Below are 19372 nucleotides of genomic sequence, written 5' to 3' on the forward strand. Positions count from 1 at the left end.
AGAGCTTACAACCACGAGAACCAATGACTATAAGTGCCACAAAAGTTCATGTTCTCATATCTTTTATGAACATAACTCCTTTTCTAAAGATCTTAAAGAAATCCAAATTGGAAGCTTCATTGATCAAGAAGATTTATTTGTTTTTCATCTTCATGTTCGTTTCAAAGTGTGGGAAATTTTTACACTTTGGAGACCATGGAATGCTTATATTTTACATTTTGAAGACCTTGGTGAGAGGAGGAAGCATGGTGAGATGTTGGATTTTACTAATTATGATCTTAATAATGATGTTTTTGTTTTGTCTTCATTCATTGATCAAAAGGAGAAAAGTGACTTGCGTATTACTTTTGATAAAAAGTTTTGTGCAATTAGAGATGAAGACTTTTCATTCGTGGCTCAAAAACAAGAAGACGAATTATTTTTGGATGATGGTAGAATTTTGTACCCTCCAAAAGACGATATGATGATTTCCAAAACAATATGTGTTCATGGTGGTAGCAATCAGTCACCAAAAGAGGCATTGTGTGGCAATTCTTATGCCAATTTTCTATGTTGTCCACAAACAAAACATATTTTCGTTAATTCTTCATTCATTGTTCAAAAACACCAAGACCGATGGCGTGAAGTTTATTGGGAACGAAAGAAGAAGGATGGTATCCATCTTTTTACAAACCATCTTTCTAAGAGAAAATATGAAGATACAAGTCCTAATTATTTACATAGGAGGGAGCTCGTGATGTTTGGACTGATATTCTTTTGGTGTCTCTTTAATTGGGAAGTCGTGATATTGGGGCGTGCTGCTCATCAACTTACAAATACAAATGATGTTCCATTTGTTAAAATGACTGCAATTAACCATTTAAATTATTGCAAGGTTAATTTGCAGGGTCGAGTTCATGGGAAGGTACGAAAATGGTTTTTGATCCACAAATTGAAGATACGGTTAGGATTCAATTCTATGAGTTCTTTGAGTTGTTTGAAGAACATGTGTATTTGGAGAAGAAACCAGCTTGGAGTAAATAAAATGTCACATTCTGCAATAAAAAATTGTTTTCAAGACCTGTTGTCATGGAAGGTTTGCATGGGAGAACAGCACAATTTGGTTCTTACCGAATTGAGGACAATTCCTTTCGAAGAAGGATGGAATGATACATGTGTGGAAGTGACAAATTCTGAAAATGATAATGGTTACAAGGTGGATTTGGGAGGAGACCATGGAATGCATGCTACCTTTAAAGTGGGAGAGCTTTCACCTTATCTTGATGATGATGGACTTGATGAATTGAGGTCAATTCCTTTCAAAGGGGGAGGGGATGATCCATGCATGGATTATGAAAGCCCAAGAGATGATGGATTAGTGATTACTAGTGGGCTAGAAGGTGGCTTGGGCTCAATGGTTGGGTTATGCATGGTAACCCACAAATTGAATTAGGGTTGCATGAAGGCTAGGGCAACATTTTTAAGGATTCATAAGTGCTACAAACGTTACTTTTTGCTTCATAAAGCCTCCTAGCCGTTTTTATCACTCTTTGGTGCATTAGGGTTACACTTTAATGCTTCTGATGCCTCATTAATGCTTCTTATGGCTCCTTAATGAAGCATACACGTTTTTTCTTCATCCTCAAGTGTCTTGGACGTTTTTTTTGTGTTATTTCAAGAGTTTCCTTAATTTTCATTTACTAGTTTTAATGAATAATTGGTTGGTTGGCTTGTAACCACCAAATTTGTAATAAAGGCTTCATATAAAGCCGAGTTTATGCATGGAAAAAGGAATAGACGAATTTTTAAGAAAAAAACCTTTGTTCAATTGGAATTATTGTTATAATTAACAAATTATCTTCTTAGGACGTGTTCTTGACTTGATACGAACTCAATCCAATAGGTCTTGGATTGTTTTCACCGGTATACAACTTAATAGGTCTTGAGTTGTTACTAATCTATCCATTTCTTTCCATTCATATATCATTTGTGGTTACTATTCTCTCTTAATTTACCCTACTCACCAAATCAAGCCCATACATGCATCATAAGTGGTATCAGAGCCTAGTTCCGATTGGGTGTAACTAAGTTCTTGTTCTGAATTCAGTTGTTGTCCAAAAATGTTGCGCAAGCTATATGATGAAGAAGAGGAGGTAGAAGATTCTGGTCCCATCTACGACACCGATGGAGAAAGGGAATTTTGTGAAAGAATAAGTTTCTTGGTTGAAGAGGAATTTATTGAAGAACTTGACGAAGAAACTAATTTCGTGATCGGAGATGAATTTGTTGAAGCAATTGTGGAGGAAATCAATTTTGTTGATATGGACAAAATTATTGAAGAAATTGTGATTTTTGTTGAACAACAAATTTCATTCCAAGAGCTTACAACCACGAGAACCAATGACTATAAGTGCCACAAAAGTTCATGTTCTCATATCTTTTATGAACATAACTCCTTTTCTAAAGATCTTAAAGAAATCCAAATTGGAAGCTTCATTGATCAAGAAGATTTATTTGTTTTTCATCTTCATGTTCGTTTCAAAGTGTGGGAAATTTTTACACTTTGGAGACCATGGAATGCTTATATTTTACATTTTGAAGACCTTGGTGAGAGGAGGAAGCATGGTGAGATGTTGGATTTTACTAATTATGATCTTAATAATGATGTTTTTGTTTTGTCTTCATTCATTGATCAAAAGGAGAAAAGTGACTTGCGTATTACTTTTGATAAAAAGTTTTGTGCAATTAGAGATGAAGACTTTTCATTCGTGGCTCAAAAACAAGAAGACGAATTATTTTTGGATGATGGTAGAATTTTGTACCCTCCAAAAGACGATATGATGATTTCCAAAACAATATGTGTTCATGGTGGTAGCAATCAGTCACCAAAAGAGGCATTGTGTGGCAATTCTTATGCCAATTTTCTATGTTGTCCACAAACAAAACATATTTTCGTTAATTCTTCATTCATTGTTCAAAAACACCAAGACCGATGGCGTGAAGTTTATTGGGAACGAAAGAAGAAGGATGGTATCCATCTTTTTACAAACCATCTTTCTAAGAGAAAATATGAAGATACAAGTCCTAATTATTTACATAGGAGGGAGCTCGTGATGTTTGGACTGATATTCTTTTGGTGTCTCTTTAATTGGGAAGTCGTGATATTGGGGCGTGCTGCTCATCAACTTACAAATACAAATGATGTTCCATTTGTTAAAATGACTGCAATTAACCATTTAAATTATTGCAAGGTTAATTTGCAGGGTCGAGTTCATGGGAAGGTACGAAAATGGTTTTTGATCCACAAATTGAAGATACGGTTAGGATTCAATTCTATGAGTTCTTTGAGTTGTTTGAAGAACATGTGTATTTGGAGAAGAAACCAGCTTGGAGTAAATAAAATGTCACATTCTGCAATAAAAAATTGTTTTCAAGACCTGTTGTCATGGAAGGTTTGCATGGGAGAACAGCACAATTTGGTTCTTACCGAATTGAGGACAATTCCTTTCGAAGAAGGATGGAATGATACATGTGTGGAAGTGACAAATTCTGAAAATGATAATGGTTACAAGGTGGATTTGGGAGGAGACCATGGAATGCATGCTACCTTTAAAGTGGGAGAGCTTTCACCTTATCTTGATGATGATGGACTTGATGAATTGAGGTCAATTCCTTTCAAAGGGGGAGGGGATGATCCATGCATGGATTATGAAAGCCCAAGAGATGATGGATTAGTGATTACTAGTGGGCTAGAAGGTGGCTTGGGCTCAATGGTTGGGTTATGCATGGTAACCCACAAATTGAATTAGGGTTGCATGAAGGCTAGGGCAACATTTTTAAGGATTCATAAGTGCTACAAACGTTACTTTTTGCTTCATAAAGCCTCCTAGCCGTTTTTATCACTCTTTGGTGCATTAGGGTTACACTTTAATGCTTCTGATGCCTCATTAATGCTTCTTATGGCTCCTTAATGAAGCATACACGTTTTTTCTTCATCCTCAAGTGTCTTGGACGTTTTTTTTGTGTTATTTCAAGAGTTTCCTTAATTTTCATTTACTAGTTTTAATGAATAATTGGTTGGTTGGCTTGTAACCACCAAATTTGTAATAAAGGCTTCATATAAAGCCGAGTTTATGCATGGAAAAAGGAATAGACGAATTTTTAAGAAAAAAACCTTTGTTCAATTGGAATTATTGTTATAATTAACAAATTATCTTCTTAGGACGTGTTCTTGACTTGATACGAACTCAATCCAATAGGTCTTGGATTGTTTTCACCGGTATACAACTTAATAGGTCTTGAGTTGTTACTAATCTATCCATTTCTTTCCATTCATATATCATTTGTGGTTACTATTCTCTCTTAATTTACCCTACTCACCAAATCAAGCCCATACATGCATCATAAGTGGTATCAGAGCCTAGTTCCGATTGGGTGTAACTAAGTTCTTGTTCTGAATTCAGTTGTTGTCCAAAAATGTTGCGCAAGCTATATGATGAAGAAGAGGAGGTAGAAGATTCTGGTCCCATCTACGACACCGATGGAGAAAGGGAATTTTGTGAAAGAATAAGTTTCTTGGTTGAAGAGGAATTTATTGAAGAACTTGACGAAGAAACTAATTTCGTGATCGGAGATGAATTTGTTGAAGCAATTGTGGAGGAAATCAATTTTGTTGATATGGACAAAATTATTGAAGAAATTGTGATTTTTGTTGAACAACAAATTTCATTCCAAGAGCTTACAACCACGAGAACCAATGACTATAAGTGCCACAAAAGTTCATGTTCTCATATCTTTTATGAACATAACTCCTTTTCTAAAGATCTTAAAGAAATCCAAATTGGAAGCTTCATTGATCAAGAAGATTTATTTGTTTTTCATCTTCATGTTCGTTTCAAAGTGTGGGAAATTTTTACACTTTGGAGACCATGGAATGCTTATATTTTACATTTTGAAGACCTTGGTGAGAGGAGGAAGCATGGTGAGATGTTGGATTTTACTAATTATGATCTTAATAATGATGTTTTTGTTTTGTCTTCATTCATTGATCAAAAGGAGAAAAGTGACTTGCGTATTACTTTTGATAAAAAGTTTTGTGCAATTAGAGATGAAGACTTTTCATTCGTGGCTCAAAAACAAGAAGACGAATTATTTTTGGATGATGGTAGAATTTTGTACCCTCCAAAAGACGATATGATGATTTCCAAAACAATATGTGTTCATGGTGGTAGCAATCAGTCACCAAAAGAGGCATTGTGTGGCAATTCTTATGCCAATTTTCTATGTTGTCCACAAACAAAACATATTTTCGTTAATTCTTCATTCATTGTTCAAAAACACCAAGACCGATGACATGAAGTTTATTGGGAACGAAAGAAGAAGGATGGTATCCATCTTTTTACAAACCATCTTTCTAAGAGAAAATATGAAGATACAAGTCCTAATTATTTACGTAGGAGGGAGCTCGTGATGTTTGGACTGATATTCTTTTGGTGTCTCTTTAATTGGGAAGTCGTGATATTGGGGCGTGCTGCTCATCAACTTACAAATACAAATGATGTTCCATTTGTTAAAATGACTGCAATTAACCATTTAAATTATTGCAAGGTTAATTTGCAGGGTCGAGTTCATGGGAAGGTACGAAAATGGTTTTTGATCCACAAATTGAAGATACGGTTAGGATTCAATTCTATGAGTTCTTTGAGTTGTTTGAAGAACATGTGTATTTGGAGAAGAAACCAGCTTGGAGTAAATAAAATGTCACATTCTGCAATAAAAAATTGTTTTCAAGACCTGTTGTCATGGAAGGTTTGCATGGGAGAACAACACAATTTGGTTCTTACCGAATTGAGGACAATTCCTTTCGAAGAAGGAGGGAATGATACATGTGTGGAAGTGACAAATTCTGAAAATGATAATGGTTACAAGGTGGATTTGGGAGGAGACCATGGAATGCATGCTACCTTTAATGTGGGAGAGCTTTCACCTTATCTTGATGATGATGGACTTGATGAATTGAGGTCAATTCCTTTCAAAGGGGGAGGGGATGATCCATGCATGGATTATGAAAGCCCAAAAGGTGATGGATTAGTGATTACTAGTGGGCTAGAAGGTGGCTTGGGCTCAATGGTTGGGTTATGCATGGTAACCCACAAATTGAATTAGGGTTGCATGAAGGCTAGGGCAACATTTTTAAGGATTCATAAGTGCTACAAACGTTACTTTTTGCTTCATAAAGCCTCCTAGCCGTTTTTATCACTCTTTGGTGCATTAGGGTTACACTTTAATGCTTCTGATGCCTCATTAATGCTTCTTATGGCTCCTTAATGAAGCATACACGTTTTTTCTTCATCCTCAAGTGTCTTGGACGTTTTTTTTGTGTTATTTCAAGAGTTTCCTTAATTTTCATTTACTAGTTTTAATGAATAATTGGTTGGTTGGCTTGTAACCACCAAATTTGTAATAAAGGCTTCATATAAAGCCGAGTTTATGCATGGAAAAAGGAATAGACGAATTTTTAAGAAAAAAACCTTTGTTCAATTGGAATTATTGTTATAATTCACAAATTATCTTCTTAGGACGTGTTCTTGACTTGATACGAACTCAATCCAATAGGTCTTGGATTGTTTTCACCGGTATACAACTTAATAGGTCTTGAGTTGTTACTAATCTATCCATTTCTTTCCATTCATATATCATTTGTGGTTACTATTCTCTCTTAATTTACCCTACTCACCAAATCAAGCCCATACATGCATCATAAGTGGTATCAGAGCCTAGTTCCGATTGGGTGTAACTAAGTTCTTGTTCTGAATTCAGTTGTTGTCCAAAAATGTTGCGCAAGCTATATGATGAAGAAGAGGAGGTAGAAGATTCTGGTCCCATCTACGACACCGATGGAGAAAGGGAATTTTGTGAAAGAATAAGTTTCTTGGTTGAAGAGGAATTTATTGAAGAACTTGACGAAGAAACTAATTTCGTGATCGGAGATGAATTTGTTGAAGCAATTGTGGAGGAAATCAATTTTGTTGATATGGACAAAATTATTGAAGAAATTGTGATTTTTGTTGAACAACAAATTTCATTCCAAGAGCTTACAACCACGAGAACCAATGACTATAAGTGCCACAAAAGTTCATGTTCTCATATCTTTTATGAACATAACTCCTTTTCTAAAGATCTTAAAGAAATCCAAATTGGAAGCTTCATTGATCAAGAAGATTTATTTGTTTTTCATCTTCATGTTCGTTTCAAAGTGTGGGAAATTTTTACACTTTGGAGACCATGGAATGCTTATATTTTACATTTTGAAGACCTTGGTGAGAGGAGGAAGCATGGTGAGATGTTGGATTTTACTAATTATGATCTTAATAATGATGTTTTTGTTTTGTCTTCATTCATTGATCAAAAGGAGAAAAGTGACTTGCGTATTACTTTTGATAAAAAGTTTTGTGCAATTAGAGATGAAGACTTTTCATTCGTGGCTCAAAAACAAGAAGACGAATTATTTTTGGATGATGGTAGAATTTTGTACCCTCCAAAAGACGATATGATGATTTCCAAAACAATATGTGTTCATGGTGGTAGCAATCAGTCACCAAAAGAGGCATTGTGTGGCAATTCTTATGCCAATTTTCTATGTTGTCCACAAACAAAACATATTTTCGTTAATTCTTCATTCATTGTTCAAAAACACCAAGACCGATGGCATGAAGTTTATTGGGAACGAAAGAAGAAGGATGGTATCCATCTTTTTACAAACCATCTTTCTAAGAGAAAATATGAAGATACAAGTCCTAATTATTTACATAGGAGGGAGCTCGTGATGTTTGGACTGATATTCTTTTGGTGTCTCTTTAATTGGGAAGTCGTGATATTGGGGCGTGCTGCTCATCAACTTACAAATACAAATGATGTTCCATTTGTTAAAATGACTGCAATTAACCATTTAAATTATTGCAAGGTTAATTTGCAGGGTCGAGTTCATGGGAAGGTACGAAAATGGTTTTTGATCCACAAATTGAAGATACGGTTAGGATTCAATTCTATGAGTTCTTTGAGTTGTTTGAAGAACATGTGTATTTGGAGAAGAAACCAGCTTGGAGTAAATAAAATGTCACATTCTGCAATAAAAAATTGTTTTCAAGACCTGTTGTCATGGAAGGTTTGCATGGGAGAACAACACAATTTGGTTCTTACCGAATTGAGGACAATTCCTTTCGAAGAAGGAGGGAATGATACATGTGTGGAAGTGACAAATTCTGAAAATGATAATGGTTACAAGGTGGATTTGGGAGGAGACCATGGAATGCATGCTACCTTTAATGTGGGAGAGCTTTCACCTTATCTTGATGATGATGGACTTGATGAATTGAGGTCAATTCCTTTCAAAGGGGGAGGGGATGATCCATGCATGGATTATGAAAGCCCAAAAGGTGATGGATTAGTGATTACTAGTGGGCTAGAAGGTGGCTTGGGCTCAATGGTTGGGTTATGCATGGTAACCCACAAATTGAATTAGGGTTGCATGAAGGCTAGGGCAACATTTTTAAGGATTCATAAGTGCTACAAACGTTACTTTTTGCTTCATAAAGCCTCCTAGCCGTTTTTATCACTCTTTGGTGCATTAGGGTTACACTTTAATGCTTCTGATGCCTCATTAATGCTTCTTATGGCTCCTTAATGAAGCATACACGTTTTTTCTTCATCCTCAAGTGTCTTGGACGTTTTTTTTGTGTTATTTCAAGAGTTTCCTTAATTTTCATTTACTAGTTTTAATGAATAATTGGTTGGTTGGCTTGTAACCACCAAATTTGTAATAAAGGCTTCATATAAAGCCGAGTTTATGCATGGAAAAAGGAATAGACGAATTTTTAAGAAAAAAACCTTTGTTCAATTGGAATTATTGTTATAATTAACAAATTATCTTCTTAGGACGTGTTCTTGACTTGATACGAACTCAATCCAATAGGTCTTGGATTGTTTTCACCGGTATACAACTTAATAGGTCTTGAGTTGTTACTAATCTATCCATTTCTTTCCATTCATATATCATTTGTGGTTACTATTCTCTCTTAATTTACCCTACTCACCAAATCAAGCCCATACATGCATCATAAGTGGTATCAGAGCCTAGTTCCGATTGGGTGTAACTAAGTTCTTGTTCTGAATTCAGTTGTTGTCCAAAAATGTTGCGCAAGCTATATGATGAAGAAGAGGAGGTAGAAGATTCTAGTCCCATCTACGACACCGATGGAGAAAGGGAATTTTGTGAAAGAATAAGTTTCTTGGTTGAAGAGGAATTTATTGAAGAACTTGACGAAGAAACTAATTTCGTTATCGGAGATGAATTTGTTGAAGCAATTGTGGAGGAAATCAATTTTGTTGATATGGACAAAATTATTGAAAAAATTGTGATTTTTGTTGAACAACAAATTTCATTCCAAGAGCTTACAACCACGAGAACCAATGACTATAAGTGCCACAAAAGTTCATGTTCTCATATCTTTTATGAACATAACTCCTTTTCTAAAGATCTTAAAGAAATCCAAATTGGAAGCTTCATTGATCAAGAAGATTTATTTGTTTTTCATCTTCATGTTCGTTTCAAAGTGTGGGAAATTTTTACACTTTGGAGACCATGGAATGCTTATATTTTACATTTTGAAGACCTTGGTGAGAGGAGGAAGCATGGTGAGATGTTGGATTTTACTAATTATGATCTTAATAATGATGTTTTTGTTTTGTCTTCATTCATTGATCAAATGGAGAAAAGTGACTTGCGTATTACTTTTGATAAAAAGTTTTGTGCAATTAGAGATGAAGACTTTTCATTCGTGGCTCAAAAACAAGAAGACGAATTATTTTTGGATGATGGTAGAATTTTGTACCCTCCAAAAGACGATATGATGATTTCCAAAACAATATGTGTTCATGGTGGTAGCAATCAGTCACCAAAAGAGGCATTGTGTGGCAATTCTTATGCCAATTTTCTATGTTGTCCACAAACAAAACATATTTTCGTTAATTCTTCATTCATTGTTCAAAAACACCAAGACCGATGGCGTGAAGTTTATTGGGAACGAAAGAAGAAGGATGGTATCCATCTTTTTACAAACCATCTTTCTAAGAGAAAATATGAAGATACAAGTCCTAATTATTTACATAGGAGGGAGCTCGTGATGTTTGGACTGATATTCTTTTGGTGTCTCTTTAATTGGGAAGTCGTGATATTGGGGCGTGCTGCTCATCAACTTACAAATACAAATGATGTTCCATTTGTTAAAATGACTGCAATTAACCATTTAAATTATTGCAAGGTTAATTTGCAGGGTCGAGTTCATGGGAAGGTACGAAAATGGTTTTTGATCCACAAATTGAAGATACGGTTAGGATTCAATTCTATGAGTTCTTTGAGTTGTTTGAAGAACATGTGTATTTGGAGAAGAAACCAGCTTGGAGTAAATAAAATGTCACATTCTGCAATAAAAAATTGTTTTCAAGACCTGTTGTCATGGAAGGTTTGCATGGGAGAACAGCACAATTTGGTTCTTACCGAATTGAGGACAATTCCTTTCGAAGAAGGAGGGAATGATACATGTGTGGAAGTGACAAATTCTGAAAATGATAATGGTTACAAGGTGGATTTGGGAGGAGACCATGGAATGCATGCTACCTTTAATGTGGGAGAGCTTTCACCTTATCTTGATGATGATGGACTTGATGAATTGAGGTCAATTCCTTTCAAAGGGGGAGGGGATGATCCATGCATGGATTATGAAAGCCCAAAAGGTGATGGATTAGTGATTACTAGTGGGCTAGAAGGTGGCTTGGGCTCAATGGTTGGGTTATGCATGGTAACCCACAAATTGAATTAGGGTTGCATGAAGGCTAGGGCAACATTTTTAAGGATTCATAAGTGCTACAAACGTTACTTTTTGCTTCATAAAGCCTCCTAGCCGTTTTTATCACTCTTTGGTGCATTAGGGTTACACTTTAATGCTTCTGATGCCTCATTAATGCTTCTTATGGCTCCTTAATGAAGCATACACTTTTTTCTTCATCCTCAAGTGTCTTGGACGTTTTTTTTGTGTTATTTCAAGAGTTTCCTTAATTTTCATTTACTAGTTTTAATGAATAATTGGTTGGTTGGCTTGTAACCACCAAATTTGTAATAAAGGCTTCATATAAAGCCGAGTTTATGCATGGAAAAAGGAATAGACGAATTTTTAAGAAAAAAACCTTTGTTCAATTGGAATTATTGTTATAATTCACAAATTATCTTGTTAGGACGTGTTCTTGACTTGATACGAACTCAACCCAATAGGTCTTGGATTGTTTTCACCGGTATACAACTTAATAGGTCTTGAGTTGTTACTAATCTATCCATTTCTTTCCATTCATATGTCATTTGTGGTTACTATTCTCTCTTAATTTACCTAAACACTACCCTACTCACCAAATCAAGCCCATACATGCATCATAAGTGGTATCAGAGCCTAGTTCCGATTGGGTGTAACTAAGTTCTTGTTCTGAATTCAGTTGTTGTCCAAAAATGTTGCGCAAGCTATATGATGAAGAAGAGGAGGTAGAAGATTCTGGTCCCATCTACGACACCGATGGAGAAGGGGAATTTTGTGAAAGAATAAGTTTCTTGGTTGAAGAGGAATTTATTGAAGAACTTGACGAAGAAACTAATTTCGTGATCGGAGATGAATTTGTTGAAGCAATTGTGGAGGAAGATCAATTTTGTTGATATGGACAAAATTATTGAAGAAATTGTGATTTTTGTTGAACAACAAATTTCATTCCAAGAGCTTACAACCACGAGAACCAATGACTATAAGTGCCACAAAAGTTCATGTTCTCATATCTTTTATGAACATAACTCCTTTTCTAAAGATCTTAAAAAAATCCAAATTGGAAGCTTCATTGATCAAGAAGATTTATTTGTTTTTCATCTACATGTTCGTTTCAAAGTGTGGGAAATTTTTACACTTTGGAGACCATGGAATGCTTATATTTTACATTTTGAAGACCTTGGTGAGAGGAGGAAGCATGGTGAGATGTTGGATTTTACTAATTATGATCTTAATAATGATGTTTTTGTTTTGTTTTCATTCATTGATCAAAAGGAGAAAAATGACTTGCGTATTACTTTTGATAAAAAGTTTTGTGCAATTAGAGATGAAGACTTTTCATTCGTGGCTCAAAAACAAGAAGACGAATTATTTTTGGATGATGGTAGAATTTTGTACCCTCCAAAAGACGATATGATGATTTCCAAAACAATATGTGTTCATGGTGGTAGCAATCACTCACCAAAAGAGGCATTGTGTGGCAATTCTTATGCCAATTTTCTATGTTGTCCACAAACAAAACATATTTTCGTTAATTCTTCATTCATTGTTCAAAAACACCAAGACCGATGACGTGAAGTTTATTGGGAACGAAAGAAGAAGGATGGTATCCATCTTTTTACAAACCATCTTTCTAAGAGAAAATATGAAGATACAAGTCCTAATTATTTACATAGGAGGGAGCTCGTGATGTTTGGACTGATATTCTTTTGGTGTCTCTTTAATTGGGAAGTCGTGATATTGGGGCGTGCTGCTCATCAACTTACAAATACAAATGATGTTCCATTTGTTAAAATGACTGCAATTAACCATTTAAATTATTGCAAGGTTAATTTGCAGGGTCGAGTTCATGGGAAGGTACGAAAATGGTTTTTGATCCACAAATTGAAGATACGGTTAGGATTCAATTCTATGAGTTCTTTGAGTTGTTTGAAGAACATGTGTATTTGGAGAAGAAACCAGCTTGGAGTAAATAAAATGTCACATTCTGCAATAAAAAATTGTTTTCAAGACCTGTTGTCATGGAAGGTTTGCATGGGAGAACAACACAATTTGGTTCTTACCGAATTGAGGACAATTCCTTTCGAAGAAGGAGGGAATGATACATGTGTGGAAGTGACAAATTCTGAAAATGATAATGGTTACAAGGTGGATTTGGGAGGAGACCATGGAATGCATGCTACCTTTAATGTGGGAGAGCTTTCACCTTATCTTGATGATGATGGACTTGATGAATTGAGGTCAATTCCTTTCAAAGGGGGAGGGGATGATCCATGCATGGATTATGAAAGCCCAAAAGGTGATGGATTAGTGATTACTAGTGGGCTAGAAGGTGGCTTGGGCTCAATGGTTGGGTTATGCATGGTAACCCACAAATTGAATTAGGGTTGCATGAAGGCTAGGGCAACATTTTTAAGGATTCATAAGTGCTACAAACGTTACTTTTTGCTTCATAAAGCCTCCTAGCCGTTTTTATCACTCTTTGGTGCATTAGGGTTACACTTTAATGCTTCTGATGCCTCATTAATGCTTCTTATGGCTCCTTAATGAAGCATACACGTTTTTTCTTCATCCTCAAGTGTCTTGGACGTTTTTTTTGTGTTATTTCAAGAGTTTCCTTAATTTTCATTTACTAGTTTTAATGAATAATTGGTTGGTTGGCTTGTAACCACCAAATTTGTAATAAAGGCTTCATATAAAGCCAAGTTTATGCATGGAAAAAGGAATAGACGAATTTTTAAGAAAAAAACCTTTGTTCAATTGGAATTATTGTTATAATTCACAAATTATCTTGTTAGGACGTGTTCTTGACTTGATACGAACTCAACCCAATAGGTCTTGGATTGTTTTCACCGGTATACAACTTAATAGGTCTTGAGTTGTTACTAATCTATCCATTTCTTTCCATTCATATGTCATTTGTGGTTACTATTCTCTCTTAATTTACCTAAACACTACCCTACTCACCAAATCAAGCCCATACATGCATCATAAGTGGTATCAGAGCCTAGTTCCGATTGGGTGTAACTAAGTTCTTGTTCTGAATTCAGTTGTTGTCCAAAAATGTTGCGCAAGCTATATGATGAAGAAGAGGAGGTAGAAGATTCTGGTCCCATCTACGACACCGATGGAGAAGGGGAATTTTGTGAAAGAATAAGTTTCTTGGTTGAAGAGGAATTTATTGAAGAACTTGACGAAGAAACTAATTTCGTGATCGGAGATGAATTTGTTGAAGCAATTGTGGAGGAAGATCAATTTTGTTGATATGGACAAAATTATTGAAGAAATTGTGATTTTTGTTGAACAACAAATTTCATTCCAAGAGCTTACAACCACGAGAACCAATGACTATAAGTGCCACAAAAGTTCATGTTCTCATATCTTTTATGAACATAACTCCTTTTCTAAAGATCTTAAAAAAATCCAAATTGGAAGCTTCATTGATCAAGAAGATTTATTTGTTTTTCATCTACATGTTCGTTTCAAAGTGTGGGAAATTTTTACACTTTGGAGACCATGGAATGCTTATATTTTACATTTTGAAGACCTTGGTGAGAGGAGGAAGCATGGTGAGATGTTGGATTTTACTAATTATGATCTTAATAATGATGTTTTTGTTTTGTCTTCATTCATTGATCAAAAGGAGAAAAATGACTTGCGTATTACTTTTGATAAAAAGTTTTGTGCAATTAGAGATGAAGACTTTTCATTCGTGGCTCAAAAACAAGAAGACGAATTATTTTTGGATGATGGTAGAATTTTGTACCCTCCAAAAGACGATATGATGATTTCCAAAACAATATGTGTTCATGGTGGTAGCAATCACTCACCAAAAGAGGCATTGTGTGGCAATTCTTATGCCAATTTTCTATGTTGTCCACAAACAAAACATATTTTCGTTAATTCTTCATTCATTGTTCAAAAACACCAAGACCGATGACGTGAAGTTTATTGGGAACGAAAGAAGAAGGATGGTATCCATCTTTTTACAAACCATCTTTCTAAGAGAAAATATGAAGATACAAGTCCTAATTATTTACATAGGAGGGAGCTCGTGATGTTTGGACTGATATTCTTTTGGTGTCTCTTTAATTGGGAAGTCGTGATATTGGGGCGTGCTGCTCATCAACTTACAAATACAAATGATGTTCCATTTGTTAAAATGACTGCAATTAACCATTTAAATTATTGCAAGGTTAATTTGCAGGGTCGAGTTCATGGGAAGGTACGAAAATGGTTTTTGATCCACAAATTGAAGATACGGTTAGGATTCAATTCTATGAGTTCTTTGAGTTGTTTGAAGAACATGTGTATTTGGAGAAGAAACCAGCTTGGAGTAAATAAAATGTCACATTCTGCAATAAAAAATTGTTTTCAAGACCTGTTGTCATGGAAGGTTTGCATGGGAGAACAACACAATTTGGTTCTTACCGAATTGAGGACAATTCCTTTCGAAGAAGGAGGGAATGATACATGTGTGGAAGTGACAAATTCTGAAAATGATAATGGTTACAAGGTGGATTTGGGAGGAGACCATGGAATGCATGCTACCTTTAATGTGGGAGAGCTTTCACCTTATCTTGATGATGATGGACTTGATGAATTGAGGTCAATTCCTTTCAAAGGGGGAGGGGATGATCCATGCATGGATTATGAAAGCCCAAAAGGTGATGGATTAGTGATTACTAGTGGGCTAGAAGGTGGCTTGGGCTCAATGGTTGGGTTATGCATGGTAACCCACAAATTGAATTAGGGTTGCATGAAGGCTAGGGCAACATTTTTAAGGATTCATAAGTGCTACAAACGTTACTTTTTGCTTCATAAAGCCTCCTAGCCGTTTTTATCACTCTTTGGTGCATTAGGGTTACACTTTAATGCTTCTGATGCCTCATTAATGCTTCTTATGGCTCCTTAATGAAGCATACACGTTTTTTCTTCATCCTCAAGTGTCTTGGACGTTTTTTTTGTGTTATTTCAAGAGTTTCCTTAATTTTCATTTACTAGTTTTAATGAATAATTGGTTGGTTGGCTTGTAACCACCAAATTTGTAATAAAGGCTTCATATAAAGCCAAGTTTATGCATGGAAAAAGGAATAGACGAATTTTTAAGAAAAAAACCTTTGTTCAATTGGAATTATTGTTATAATTCACAAATTATCTTGTTAGGACGTGTTCTTGACTTGATACGAACTCAATCCAATAGGTCTTGGATTGTTTTCACCGGTATACAACTTAATAGGTCTTGAGTTGTTACTAATCTATCCATTTCTTTCCATTCATATATCATTTGTGGTTACTATTCTCTCTTAATTTACCTAAACACTACCCTACTCACCAAATCAAGCCCATACATGCATCATAAGTGGTATCAGAGCCTAGTTCCGATTGCGTGTAACTAAGTTCTTGTTCTGAATTCAGTTGTTGTCCAAAAATGTTGCGCAAGCTATATGATGAAGAAGAGGAGGTAGAAGATTCTGGTCCCATCTACGACACCGATGGAGAAGGGGAATTTTGTGAAATAATAAGTTTCTTGGTTGAAGAGGAATTTATTGAAGAACTTGACGAAGAAACTAATTTCGTGATCGGAGATGAATTTGTTGAAGCAATTGTGGAGGAAGATCAATTTTATTGATATGGACAAAATTATTGAAGAAATTGTGATTTTTGTTGAACAACAAATTTCATTCCAAGAGCTTACAACCACGAGAACCAATGACTATAAGTGCCACAAAAGTTCATGTTCTCATATCTTTTATGAACATAACTCCTTTTCTAAAGATCTTAAAGAAATCCAAATTGGAAGCTTCATTGATCAAGAAGATTTATTTGTTTTTCATCTTCATGTTCGTTTCAAAGTGTGGGAAATTTTTACACTTTGGAGACCATGGAATGCTTATATTTTACATTTTGAAGACCTTGGTGAGAGGAGGAAGCATGGTGAGATGTTGGATTTTACTAATTATGATCTTAATAATGATGTTTTTGTTTTGTCTTCATTCATTGATCAAAAGGAGAAAAATGACTTGCGTATTACTTTTGATAAAAAGTTTTGTGCAATTAGAGATGAAGACTTTTCATTCGTGGCTCAAAAACAAGAAGACGAATTATTTTTGGATGATGGTAGAATTTTGTACCCTCCAAAAGACGATATGATGATTTCCAAAACAATATGTGTTCATGGTGGTAGCAATCACTCACCAAAAGAGGCATTGTGTGGCAATTCTTATGCCAATTTTCTATGTTGTCCACAAACAAAACATATTTTCGTTAATTCTTCATTCATTGTTCAAAAACACCAAGACCGATGGCGTGAAGTTTATTGGGAACGAAAGAAGAAGGATGGTATCCATCTTTTTACAAACCATCTTTCTAAGAGAAAATATGAAGATACAAGTCCTAATTATTTACATAGGAGGGAGCTCGTGATGTTTGGACTGATATTCTTTTGGTGTCTCTTTAATTGGGAAGTCGTGATATTGGGGCGTGCTGCTCATCAACTTACAAATACAAATGATGTTCCATTTGTTAAAATGACTGCAATTAACCATTTAAATTATTGCAAGGTTAATTTGCAGGGTCGAGTTCATGGGAAGGTACGAAAATGGTTTTTGATCCACAAATTGAAGATACGGTTAGGATTCAATTCTATGAGTTCTTTGAGTTGTTTGAAGAACATGTGTATTTGGAGAAGAAACCAGCTTGGAGTAAATAAAATGTCACATTCTGCAATAAAAAATTGTTTTCAAGACCTGTTGTCATGGAAGGTTTGCATGGGAGAACAGCACAATTTGGTTCTTACCGAATTGAGGACAATTCCTTTCGAAGAAGGAGGGAATGATACATGTGTGGAAGTGACAAATTCTGAAAATGATAATGGTTACAAGGTGGATTTGGGAGGAGACCATGGAATGCATGCTACCTTTAATGTGGGAGAGCTTTCACCTTATCTTGATGATGATGGACTTGATGAATTGAGGTCAATTCCTTTCAAAGGGGGAGGGGATGATCCATGCATGGATTATGAAAGCCCAAAAGGTGATGGATTAGTGATTACTAGTGGGCTAGAAGGTGGCTTGGGCTCAATGGTTGGGTTATGCATGGTAACCCACAAATTGAATTAGGGTTGCATGAAGGCTAGGGCAACATTTTTAAGGATTCATAAGTGCTACAAACGTTACTTTTTGCTTCATAAAGCCTCCTAGCCGTTTTTATCACTCTTTGGTGCATTAGGGTTACACTTTAATGCTTCTGATGCCTCATTAATGCTTCTTATGGCTCCTTAATGAAGCATACACGTTTTTTCTTCATCCTCAAGTGTCTTGGACGTTTTTTTTGTGTTATTTCAAGAGTTTCCTTAATTTTCATTTACTAGTTTTAATGAATAATTGGTTGGTTGGCTTGTAACCACCAAATTTGTAATAAAGGCTTCATATAAAGCCAAGTTTATGCATGGAAAAAGGAATAGACGAATTTTTAAGAAAAAAACCTTTGTTCAATTGGAATTATTGTTATAATTCACAAATTATCTTGTTAGGACGTGTTCTTGACTTGATACGAACTCAATCCAATAGGTCTTGGATTGTTTTCACCGGTATACAACTTAATAGGTCTTGAGTTGTTACTAATCTATCCATTTCTTTCCATTCATATATCATTTGTGGTTACTATTCTCTCTTAATTTACCTAAACACTACCCTACTCACCAAATCAAGCCCATACATGCATCATAAGTGGTATCAGAGCCTAGTTCCGATTGCGTGTAACTAAGTTCTTGTTCTGAATTCAGTTGTTGTCCAAAAATGTTGCGCAAGCTATATGATGAAGAAGAGGAGGTAGAAGATTCTGGTCCCATCTACGACACCGATGGAGAAGGGGAATTTTGTGAAATAATAAGTTTCTTGGTTGAAGAGGAATTTATTGAAGAACTTGACGAAGAAACTAATTTCGTGATCGGAGATGAATTTGTTGAAGCAATTGTGGAGGAAGATCAATTTTGTTGATATGGACAAAATTATTGAAGAAATTGTGATTTTTGTTGAACAACAAATTTCATTCCAAGAGCTTACAACCACGAGAACCAATGACTATAAGTGCCACAAAAGTTCATGTTCTCATATCTTTTATGAACATAACTCCTTTTCTAAAGATCTTAAAGAAATCCAAATTGGAAGCTTCATTGATCAAGAAGATTTATTTGTTTTTCATCTTCATGTTCGTTTCAAAGTGTGGGAAATTTTTACACTTTGGAGACCATGGAATGCTTATATTTTACATTTTGAAGACCTTGGTGAGAGGAGGAAGCATGGTGAGATGTTGGATTTTACTAATTATGATCTTAATAATGATGTTTTTGTTTTGTCTTCATTCATTGATCAAAAGGAGAAAAATGACTTGCGTATTACTTTTGATAAAAAGTTTTGTGCAATTAGAGATGAAGACTTTTCATTCGTGGCTCAAAAACAAGAAGACGAATTATTTTTGGATGATGGTAGAATTTTGTACCCTCCAAAAGACGATATGATGATTTCCAAAAC

The sequence above is a fragment of the Lactuca sativa genome, chromosome 7 (genome assembly GCF_002870075.4).
Source record: "Lactuca sativa cultivar Salinas chromosome 7, Lsat_Salinas_v11, whole genome shotgun sequence".
NCBI classification, from domain to species: domain Eukaryota; kingdom Viridiplantae; phylum Streptophyta; class Magnoliopsida; order Asterales; family Asteraceae; genus Lactuca; species Lactuca sativa.